Source organism: Nannobrachium achirus (assembly GCF_963921795.1).
Source record: "Nannobrachium achirus genome assembly, chromosome: 13".
Lineage (NCBI taxonomy): Eukaryota > Metazoa > Chordata > Actinopteri > Myctophiformes > Myctophidae > Nannobrachium > Nannobrachium achirus.
In genome coordinates this window covers 21,210,740-21,222,521 of record NC_137833.1, presented here as the reverse complement: position 1 = coordinate 21,222,521, position 11,782 = coordinate 21,210,740, and the positions used below count along the sequence as shown (strand labels likewise).

Sequence of the window (11,782 nt, the reverse complement as noted above, 5' to 3'; positions counted from 1 at the left end):
CAGTGTCCAAAGGTCAGAGCGATAAAAACAACTAGCAAAAAGAAAAAAACAAGAAAGGGTGATGCAGCAAGACGCACAAGAGCACCCTTCCTGGAAGGTCCTTAGAGGTTAGAGTCAGTGCAGATATAGTTCCAGTAAAGAAAGAAAAAAAGGCTACCGTCGTACCGACGTTAGCAAGGTAGTCCTTGTCAATCGACCGTTGTGTGTCTCGTTGTACAGCTTGAGAGCAGCCAGTACAAAAGACTTTCCTAGTCTCTCGCATCTCCGTCCTGGGTAGACAAAACGGTCATTTTTTTTGTATTGTAGAAGTGAGAAGCTGAAGGGCCACTACGTTGGAGACTGTTGAGAAATGTGTGTTATGTTATTTGATTAAATGTTATTCGATTTATATATGTGAGTCAGTTTGTGAAAAAACTAAATAAAAAGATTGAAAGAAAGGAATAAATGGATGACCTCTAAAACCTCATCATATCCAGTGCAAACTGAGCGGTCTGCCTTGGCAAGTAATAGGTTCCCTGGTTATCTCTTAATGCTAGAATTTACTGATAATACAAACTTCCGTGCTCCCTAGTTTACAAACTTCCTCTCCTTTCCTGCTCCTCTGCTATCTTTAGCACAGACTATTTCATATCTAACCATTTCAACACTGCTCCGTTTGAGTCTTTCTTTGCCTTCTTTATGCTACTGAATCCTTACGGCTGCAAATAGTTACTCACATAAGTACAATTGTGTGTGTGTGTACTATTTCTGCCCCTCTCTGTTTACAGTATCTCATAGAGAGTGGAAGTTTTGCCGCGCTCCCTGAACTGTCAGAATGATATATGAGCATGACTTTGATGTGCGAGCCCGATTCATGAGAGCCCAGTGTTTCCGCTCTATCTGTTTGTTATTTTAATCCCTTGCGCAGAGCCTCACTTCCAGAAATCAGGCTCTGTGTGTATGTGTACGTACACGACAGCATGGCAGGACCATCTGCATGTCTTCTCAACTCTAACTGCTGTACACGGATGGGCATACAGTTGTGTAGTTCCACCGTTTTACAGCCATCGGGTAATTTGGCCTCATGTCAGACCATTGGTAATGGTGTACGTTGAGGGGAAACGGAGACACCTGTGGAAGGTATTAAACCCACTCTCTCTCTCTCCCCAGCTCTCTCCCAGTAGTGTTGAGATTTCGTTGACTAAAACTATGACGAAAAATGTTCGTCGACTAGCTTTTTTCCACTGACAAAAGAAAGGTAAATAAAAACCAAGCTATGATGACAAAAACTAATACTAAACATATTGACAATAAAATTAACACAGGATTTCACTGTGTGCGTATGCCCCCCCCCCACACCCCCCCACACTTTCCCTTTCACCCTCATGTTATTCTAGGTGCAAGGGCCTCAACAGGGAGAGCGCGAGAGCTCTCTTTCTCCCTCTCATCCTCTTAATTTTTCACTCCTCCTCTGTCTCTTTCTCTCTCTCCCCATCGCAGACATTTTCTGTCTTGATCTCTCTCTCTCCCGCTCTCCTTGTGTTGTTGTTTTTCTTTTCTTTCTCCCCCCCTCATTGCCGCGTGGACTCTGGCGGCGGCTTTAAGCCCAGAAGCTGAAAAGTTTAGCCCTGTGCTCACTACAGCTCGCTAACCTATCGCAGCAAAGCCTCTTTTTAGAGATGGCCACTGGCCAGTGCTGGTAGGATCTTGCAGTGCATATGATCCATTCCTTTCATCATTTTGCTTTTTGATGCAACTACTCCAGCATCGTTAATGTTAATTCATTCATGTTCTAATGTTCCCTTTCTTACATTAACATTTCACTCCAAATAGAGTCCACTTACTGCACTTGTTACTGAATAATGGATGATTAATGCGATGATGGTGGACGCTTGCAATGGCTATTAGCTGGATGTTGTATTCTTTGCGCAGAACTTGCATAACCTCTCTGATGTGGTAGCATATGTGTTGCAGTTCTCCAAAGACAAGAGGTATCACACATGGTTGTGGGTTAGAAGCCCCGCTGAGAATATGAACACGACATCATGTACGTGCTCTCAGACGTTAAATGGTAAAGCCATCTGACTGCGGCAGTATGGTACAAAAGCAGCGGAAACATATGTGTGCGTGCGCGCATTCACGTTTGGTGCATGCGTGTGCCGTACGTAGATGTGCATTACATGCATGATGTGCACAAACACCTGGCAGGCACAGCACAGTGCACTGGTGACTGACTCATACATGCACAGACACACACACACCACACACACACACACACACACACACACACACACACACACACACACACACACACACACACACGGAAAAGCTATTAGACCTGAACAGCTGATTCATCCGCTGTAAAAACCTGAGGGAAGGAGGGATGGAAGCGAGGAAGAATGTAAATAGATTTGATGGACTGAACCCAGTGTAGACGGAGAGAGAGGGAGAGGGGGGGGGGGGGGGCAGACGGTGCTGCTGAAGACATTATCGGTTGAGAGAGAGGTCACATTGGAGACAGCCACTGTAACTCTGCAACATAAGGAGGGCTGAGCAATTAACCGAAAATATATCGAAACCGATATCTAGAACCAATAACCGACTTAATCGCGCTCATGTAGATTAATTGACTAATTGAGAAGCATTTTCCCCCTTTTTTTCTAAACTATCTAATGGATTAGAAATCAACGAATCAACATGGGGGAAAAATTATAGATTTGTTTTTATAATCGATTATTGTCATTAACCAATTAACCCTGTAGCTACTTCTTTGGTGGCGTATACAAATAGCTAAAGTCTGATCTACGTATACAGTAGATCTGCTATTTGAGCGTCTACATTAATCGTAATCGAGGAAAAACTTTGAAATAATAATGATATTGATTTGTCATAATCGCCCAGCCCTAAGGAGTGTGACCAAGATGTGCACATACACATACTGTATATGCTGCACAGTGCACACACTCACACAAACAAACACAGTGCTGATCTACGAGTGCAGCGTCGGGCTTGGAGAGGGAGAGAAATGTGACGTGCGCAACCAGCTCTCACGCAGTACGCCTACATTCACCTCAAACGCTGTCCGACAATGTATAGTTTTCGTGGGGGCTGGTGAAAGTAAGCAACCCTCTTCCAAGTCCATTAGGTGAGCCAAGAATGTCCCATTCATCCATTTCTTTCTCTCATTCATCCCCTAATTCCTCTATTCCCACAATGATGCTTTCATTTCTGTTATTTCATTCAGCTATTCCCCAAAGCATGTCCCTGTCCATGGGAGACTGATGTCTTGTTGGGGATTATGGCAAAGTGCCACATCTGCCTTTTTTAATTTATTTTTTACCCGTCTCCCTTTGTATATTTCAGGTTTTGGTATGCCCCCCTTTCTCTATTAGGGTGTGGTTTGATATGTCCCCCTGTGTGTGTGTGTGTGTGTGTGTGTGTGTGTGTGTGTGTGTGTGTGTGTGTGTGTGTGTGTGTGTGTGTGTGTGTGTGTGTGTGTGTGTGTGTGTGTGTGTGTGTGTGTGTGTGTGTGTGTGTGTGTGTGTGTGTGTGTGTAAAATCTCAATCATGCCGTTACCACAGCTCCTAGCCCCCCCTGCAGTGGTATTTTCCCCCGCCTCCCATACTTGTGTGTGTGCGTGCGCACTGTTTGGGGGAACCTTATTCACAATGTCCTCATTTAGCTTACCTCTTCCTATCTCTCCCTCGCAGGGGTGGGGTGTAGGGTGCGGAGCAAGGGTGAGAAGGTTGCCCAGTTCCCACCTTTTCGCGCACACGCTCTCCCACAGACAAGCACTTGCTCTCACACATATACACACACTAAATTCCCAAACTTTTTAGCTTGTGACCCAAAAGAGAAATGTGTCGCTTTGTGCCACGTTGCAAACTTTTAGATCGGCTATTTTCACTACTTCTTAAACATTTGTTTTCTAATTCATGGGATTTCTTTGATTTTTCTTTTATTTCTTCATGAAATTACAGGAAAAAAAAAGTTGGATTTGTTTTTAATTCATGAAAGATTTTGCTTTTTTGGGAATGTTTTTAAAAAAATGTTTTTGAAATAATAATAACTAAAAACAAAATATAGGAAACCAAAATTAAGGGACCCATAAAAATATGTCCACGATCCACAAATGGGTCCCAACCCAGTGCTTGGGAACTAGCGCTCTAAACACACACAGTGTCCCGTTACATGGCCCAATTTGCATATGACCGAGTCGCTCATTAATGCAGCGACATACTGTGTGGAATTGTTCAAGGTCCCCAGGATGGATCTTTGGGGAGAGGATGGAGCTTGATGGAGCTTTGGGGAGAGGCCCTGTCACTGCCCTACTGCTGCTGCTGTTCAGTGGTGGAATTATAAATAAGTACATTTACTTAAAGAGGTGGTGCCATAGTTTTGTACTTTTTCTGTTTTTCATGTGTCTACGAGGTTGAAAGTACCTCATTAGACCCCCTGGTGTGGTTTTTATGAGCAATTATTTATTCACTTGGTATTTGTTTGTTTTCTCTTGGAGGCTGCCACCTCTGGTCAAAAGTGTCAGTTAAAAAACACAGATATGATGACATCACAGAATCAACTCCTCCCCTAATTGCCATTCACCCAACACTGTGGGGTGTGGCTAACTCAGCTAGGTCACCACCCACCATGACATCCATGCATACTTAACTCATTGAGTGCCAATCCCGAACTAGTTCGGCTTTATTATCGTATCGCAGAGTGCCGATCCCGAACAAGTTCGGCTTTAAAAAAAAAAATAAAATAAATTAAAAAAAATTTTTTGAATTTTTTTTTTTTTTTTTTGGACCCCATCAAATCTGGTGAACATGATTTCAATCGCGATTTTGCATGTTCCACCCCCATACAACCCCATCTAACATACAGGGCAGCCATGTTTGTTTACATAACATGTAAAACATAATGGCGATTATCTCAAGAATGCCTGAACGGATTTCCAATCGGATTTTTTTGTTTGAAAGCTGTGAACAAACTGCACAAATCCACTCCAATGCAATCCAGGATTGCATTGGATTTTTTAGAGCTCATTCTTCTCTGTTTTTTTCCCATGCATGAGGTGTGCAAGGTTTAATCATGGCTAAGTTGACGAAAATAAGGCTTCTAAAATGCTTGGTAGCCAATAGCTAACTTCAAGCTAACTTCATCCTCTTCCTGTACATGCACAAAGGAAAGTGTTCAGGCAAGTCATGGCTGCAGGGCTTCTGCATATACCAGCATATCTCTATGGGATTTTCTATGGCCACTGGGCGCCCTCTAGTGGTGAAAGGGGTGGCACTAAATGAGTTAATGAACTGGGGGTGTGGCCACATAAAAACCCAATTTTAACTCTTTCTGTATACTTTTTTGGAAAAAATCTTCCTCCTAGTATAATCATAATACCTGATAATCATGTTTTAGAGGGGGGAAATATCATGGCACCACCTCTTTAACACATGGGCGGCCAAGGTTTATAACATTTATAGCTGTTGCTGGTGCCACCATTGACTTACGTTATGTTTTGATGAGCCCCGCAAGCTTCGTGCGTGTGCACGTGCGTGTCCAGAGAAGATTGAGGAGGTACTCCATTTGTTTACAAACGCTCGCGAAACTCGCGGTAAAAAAATCGCGGTAAATTTGCGGTAAAGTGTCGCCGTGAAAACAATCAGCTCTCTGCCTCCATGGGGCTGTTTTTACCTCATTCTCAGATAAAGCCGTTCTTATGTTTCAAAGTAGAATCTAAAGCCATGTAAAATCCTTCCGTGTGGGGAGAGACAGGGGGCTTCCTGCCCTGGCTGGGTGACGTAATGGATTCAGGGCATGCAAAGGGAAGCTGCGGTCTCGAAAAGTTAACTATTTGTTGACTCGTCCCTCGACGATATAACTTCCTGTGGCAGGGTGACATCTAGTGGCCATAACTCGTCAGTGAACGAGTTTGGCTCCCCAAGTGTTAAGGACTGTACTGAAGTACAATGTTGAGGTATTTGTACTTTACTTGAGTATTTACAATTTCTACTCCACTACATCTCGGATCCAAATACCTGTACTATACTTTTACTCCACTACATTTATTTGAAAACTTTAGTTACTACAGTAGTTACTTTGTAGATTTTTATTATTATTACAAAACATACATTTACCACTTGAACCCTATTTAAACTAGGCTATTTGAAAATAGCCAATCTACAAGCTCACAACACGGCGCAGCGCGTTGTTAGCTTGTAGATCAGCTATTTTCAAAAGACTTGTACACTATTTAGACAGGACATTCTTCATAACTAGTACTTTTACTTTTAGTACTTTAAATACATGTACTTGTACTTTTACTCAGGTCAATTTTGAATTCCAGACTTTTACTTGTATTTCTATATTGCAGTATTGACACTTTTACCTGTAGGTAAAACATTTGAGTACTTTTTCCACCACTACTGCTGTTGTTGTCATCGTTGGAGGTTGCCTGGTTTCTGGAGGTCACCTGTCCACTGCTGGACACCTGGGAACCTTATCTCCTTCAATTGTTTCTTTCTTGCTTTTTCTTTCCAATTCCACTTCTTCATTCTGGTTATTGTACCCATACAGTATGTCTGTGATTTTCAATTAATAATAATCCCAACTACTAATTGAAACCGAGGCAGATGGGCCCCAAATCGCATGAAAGGGGTCTCACAGCACATGGTTGGTTCTACAGACTCCAACTTTCGTACACGGATAGCTCAGATCTTTGCCTACGTTCTTAGCTACTTCCCCTGCCGTTACTGTACTTGCATGATGTACAGTTATACAAAACATTTTACAGTAGAACCGCTGATCCTACCAATATGCCGATACAGGGGATGATCAGTGTTATTTGTTATTGAAAGTGCTAAGCGTCTGATGGCCTTATTGTACAAGTGTGGGTGTGGGAAGTCCAATGATCTTGGAGCCTATTCATTACTGCAGGCTTGGATCCCAAGGGAACTCTTAAATATACTACTTTTCAGAAATGCAATTATTTTTACATTATTTTGTATATTTTGACATAGTTTTTGGGCCCTGTCCTATTACAGCTCTATCTGGAGTCCAGTCTGAAGATTCCCTGCTCTCCAAAGTTCAATCAGATTCTACTCTTTTTACCAGACGCACACATGGGAGGTTGGTTACGTTTTATGAGAATTGGCGTTCAATTTTGTCTTACTTTGTGTCCGGGTAGCTACGTCGGTAGAGCTCTTGCCTTTGCACCACAAGATCCGGGCATCGTCAACTCAGCATATGAGTAGCACGGCTTGGGTGCGGCAAGTCGTGCAGTAAGTAAGTACTGGGAGCTTAGGTGTGGCGCTCCACCTCAGCAATCTATCTCCCAGGGGTCTAGCGCAAGTTACCGGCTGATACCGACAATAAGCCACTCCCGACCTACTTGTACTTGTTGAGCGTCCTGCCCCTTGAATGTGAGATCATCTGTGTGCAGTGCATGATGTGCATTTTGTATTCTTCTTCTTTTTTTTGCATTGATGGTGATGATGGTCTTTTTGTATTTGTGTTTGGGCTGTGTTGAAAAATAGACAAAATATGGCTTTATTCTTGGCGATGCTCTATTCCTTTTTTATTGTATCACTATTATGTTGTGTTCATTGTCGTGCTGCTGTAATTTTTTCTTTGTTTTGTTCAACGTTTCTCAATTTAAAAGCTAACATTAAAATATTCTATCAATTCAGTAAACCTTTTATGATGGAGAAACCGACATGGATATTATGACTTCAATATTCTCTGTACGTCATAAAGCACAAATCTAACTAACATCTAACCATTTTGTCTTGTGCGGTTATAATGCATAAAAAACATGCTAAATGTTTTCCAGCTTGAGGAAATGGTAGGATTACAGAACGCACGCATTGCACTCTGTGCACCAACAGCCATATGCAATCTGTCAGTTTAATAGAAAGATTTTGAAAACGCAGAATGACTTGCTATATTGAATTTCATTTGTTTATGCAATATAAAATGTCACTTCCATGAGGCTGTCCTTCTCAGATCAGATCTACGCAGATCACAGGCAATGAAATGATATTTCATATCCGTCGTAGGGATCGCAGGCTCAGCTATATAGCACAGTTAAAGATGTATGCACATTTCGGTTGATATTAAAGGACAACTTCACCACTTTTCAATCTATATTCATATAATTGGTCCTCAATAATGTTAAAGATAAAATGGCACAATTTTTTCTACTCGGTCTGTGTCTCTTAGGAGAGCTGTGGGCAGTTCAAAATCCCGTCTGCCAGTGACATCATCGTTATGCAGTTTTTTTTAAAGAAGATTTTTGTTGTTATATTTAGATTTTTATTATCACGAGAACAATGGCTTCTATTATAACATTGCAACTTTTCAGGAATAGAAAGCCTGCAGTTTCTATTAGCTTGGCACCCCATCTTTAAGAAGAGGGGGGGGGGGGGGGGTATTAATATGAGTCCCATTTGCCTTCCAGTATGACAGGGAAGAATTGGCGTTCATTCACCATTTCATCAAAACAGCTTGCTATATTGCATATTTTCAGAAAAATCCATCCCACAAAAAATTACTGGGTTGTTCAGTTAATTTACTTTGTATGCACACCACTGAGACCCCAAATTATAAACAGCAATGTTAATGTAAACCGTGGTTTTGTTTTGAACTGAATTCTGGGAATCACTCTTCTATTAGTCTCACATAGCCCGACAACTATTCCACAATCTCTGAATGCTACAGAGTCTGGAACTACACCTCCTTAGAAAGGAAGCTGTTATTTCCGTTCATGAAAATATATCTTAAAATATCTTTGCTTTTTTTTTCTTCATTTCTGCTAAGCAATAAGCTATAATGTATAATATGCTTAGAGGATTTTAATTCCTATTCAGATACATTTGCGCAAAACGGAAGTGGCTTAGGAGGTGTCACATCCGCTTTATCCTTTAGCTGGTTTTCCATCCAACGGTACGCCTCAGTGCTCTTGTATGAGGGGGGGAAAGGGTTCACACCTCAGTGTGTCCAGTGGAACAGCTCCATGTGCGGTGGTGTAAACCTCCACAGGCCCATGTCCAGAGCCTGGACGTTGGCCCGCAGAGTCGGGCCGTGAAGGGTCCTGAAGGCCTGGAGTCCAGCCAGTCTGCCTGGGTAGTGTCAGACCCTCTCCTTTGTTCTCCGATCTGGGACGGGGTGTCCCACCGAGCCTTGCTGCCTGCCTGCTTGGCTGCTGGGTGTCAGGGCTAGACGTGACATCCTGCCCCTGGCTCTGGTCCCCCATCTCCTTTGCCCTCCCTCTGCCGTTCACCATGGCTGTCTGATGTTGGGCTGCAGAGAACATAAGGAGAAGCTATAGGAGGCTAAATGACCAAAGGTCCTGGTCCTTCTGCCTTTCTCTCTCTCTCTCTCTCTCGCTCTCTCAAAATTGGATCTCAAGGGTACTGTACTGACCTGAAACACAGTCATTGACTTGACTAAGCACTGTACTGTACATCAAGGGTCTTCAACGTTTTTAGGCCAAGGACCCCTTAGCCGAGAGAGAGATGAAGCAGGGACCCCCACAACCTTTTCAGACATTCCATTTAGTTTCATTGTTTGATAGCACAATCATCAGTGTATTTTGGATTCATGTCAATTTGTGTTTTCAGATATTTAACCACTTGAACCATACTTAATAAACTTGACCTTTCACTCTGTACTTAGTCTGCTCTTTTTCCCGTCTACACCAAAGCTCTTTGCCAAAAATAGCCGATCTACAAGCTCACAACGCCTCGCAGCACGAGCTTGTGAGCTTGTAGATCTGCTATTTTTGACTAAAGTTCTCAGAATATGGACGCTAGGGTTCAAGTGGTTAATATAAAAAAGGAGAAAAAAGTTGCTATCATAAAGATTTGGAGGACCCCCTGCAGTAACTCTGAGGACCCCCTAGGGTCCCGGACCCCCTGTTGAAGACCCTTGCTGTACCATAGTTAGTTCATTTAATTTCTTTTTTCTTTTTTTTCTTTCTTTTTTTTTTGTTAAATTAAGAACTTGCCTTGTAACTATGGAGGTGGGACTCCACTGTGAGCTCTGAACTAGTTCATGTAGTGGTGCAGGGATGTACTGCAGCCTTAGTGTGGAATGAGACCCACTAGCCAAAATGAAACCCATGTATCCTGGGGCCTCTCAGGAGGAGTGAGCCGAGTCCCGTGCTGCTTACTGCAGTGATATTTTGGCACCACTAAAAGGTCTTGCAACATATCTGGTTGAAAGTGCAGTTCGTGAATTGGCGTGGTTCAGGATTGGACTAGCACCTGGACCTTATTCGCATTTGCATATTTATCTTTTAAAAACAAACAATCAGATCCGCTCATGTCTCTTCCCTCAGATTTTCTTCCACTTTCCATCATAACAACTCATTCCGTTTAGTGCCAGATACTTGCACAATACACTCGCCATTTCATTTAGCTTTTGTTTGATAATTTTCCGCAAGTTTTATTTTGCAGAGCTGGGTCTTAAAATACCATGCCGTGTGGTGGTAATTTTCCATTTCTTTATAGAAGATTGTGTGAATTCAGAATGTGCCTGAATGTAATTTTTAATGAGGCAGACTTTGGATGATAATAAACTAAGAGCTCACTTACCTGGCTACAAGCCGATCTACAAGCTCACAACCTGGCACATTGTGACCGTGACGTTTTATGAGCTTGTAATATCTGCTGTTTTTGCTGTAATTTTCACATTCCCAAAATAGGGACGCCATGTTGAAAGTGTTTAGTAGTCAGCAGTACCTGGTCTCAACAGACCCAACACTTGTTTTTAAGCGTGCACACACTCGAGAGCGCGCGTGCGCACACACAAACACACACACACTGTGCCTATTGGTGAGGGGGGGGGGAGAGTTACATAAAGTGGTTCTTACTCTTGTTATTATTGTTCGCTGTGAAAGAATGTCTCGAGCCGAGCCCAGGAAACCATTAAAGTTTCCACAGAGAGGAAGAAAGAAGGAGCGAGCGAAACCAATGAAAGGAGGAGGAAGGGGACAGATGGGGAGCAAAAAAGAGGAGTGACGAAATGTGTGCCAAATGAGAAAAGGAGGCAAAGATGAAAAGGATTTATTCGTTGCTCAGCGGTACTTCACTGACTTTTAAGGAGCTGCTTTGCGGCAGCTGCACCTCCGTTCCCATTCAGGCCCGGCTCCTCCTAGCGCACACAAACACACAAACACTGTCTGTCTTGAGATCAAGTCATCTCTCTAGCAACAGCCATCAGTTCTCTGCATGGGCTGGGGCTTAAAGTTCAATGCATGCCTTAATGTTTGAGCCAGTGAGCGGAATGCAATTAAGCCACCCGTTGATAATGCCTGTATGTAGTCTATGGAGTAACTCTTGAGAGTGTACAAATGGACCTGTAATGGTCCATTTGAAACCTCCTCAAGGAACCCAGAGGGTCCCTGATCCCCACTTTGAGAACCATGTTGAATCATGATTGTTATTTCCCCAGATATCGTGATGATGACTAATCTTATCAATTTCACAATTACTCATACAAACATTAAATATTACAATATATAATCATGTTTTTCCACTGTTAAAAATATTTGTATTCACATTTATTTGATAATCTTTTTCTGTACATTTTCTTATTGTATTGTACGATTGTGAACAATCGCTATAAAGGAGCGTAATTAAGCACGTAGCCTGGCATGTGCAGTCATTTTCTGCCACGCTAATGGCTGTCTTGGCCTGGGGGCTTCCCTGTCACCATAAGCTCCATTCACATGACATAGATTTGACATGACATAGTGCCTCATGGTGCAGACATGTCCATCAGGCCTCATTTCCTCCAGACACA

The 11,782-nt window shown here is 42.5% G+C and overlaps 1 protein-coding gene across 4 annotated transcripts in view; it reads left to right on the top strand.

The window, feature by feature from the left end:
- ate1 (arginyltransferase 1) overlaps positions 1-11,782 on the top strand; it is a 106,135-nt gene that overhangs the window by 60,260 nt on the left and 34,093 nt on the right. The window lies entirely within an intron of this gene.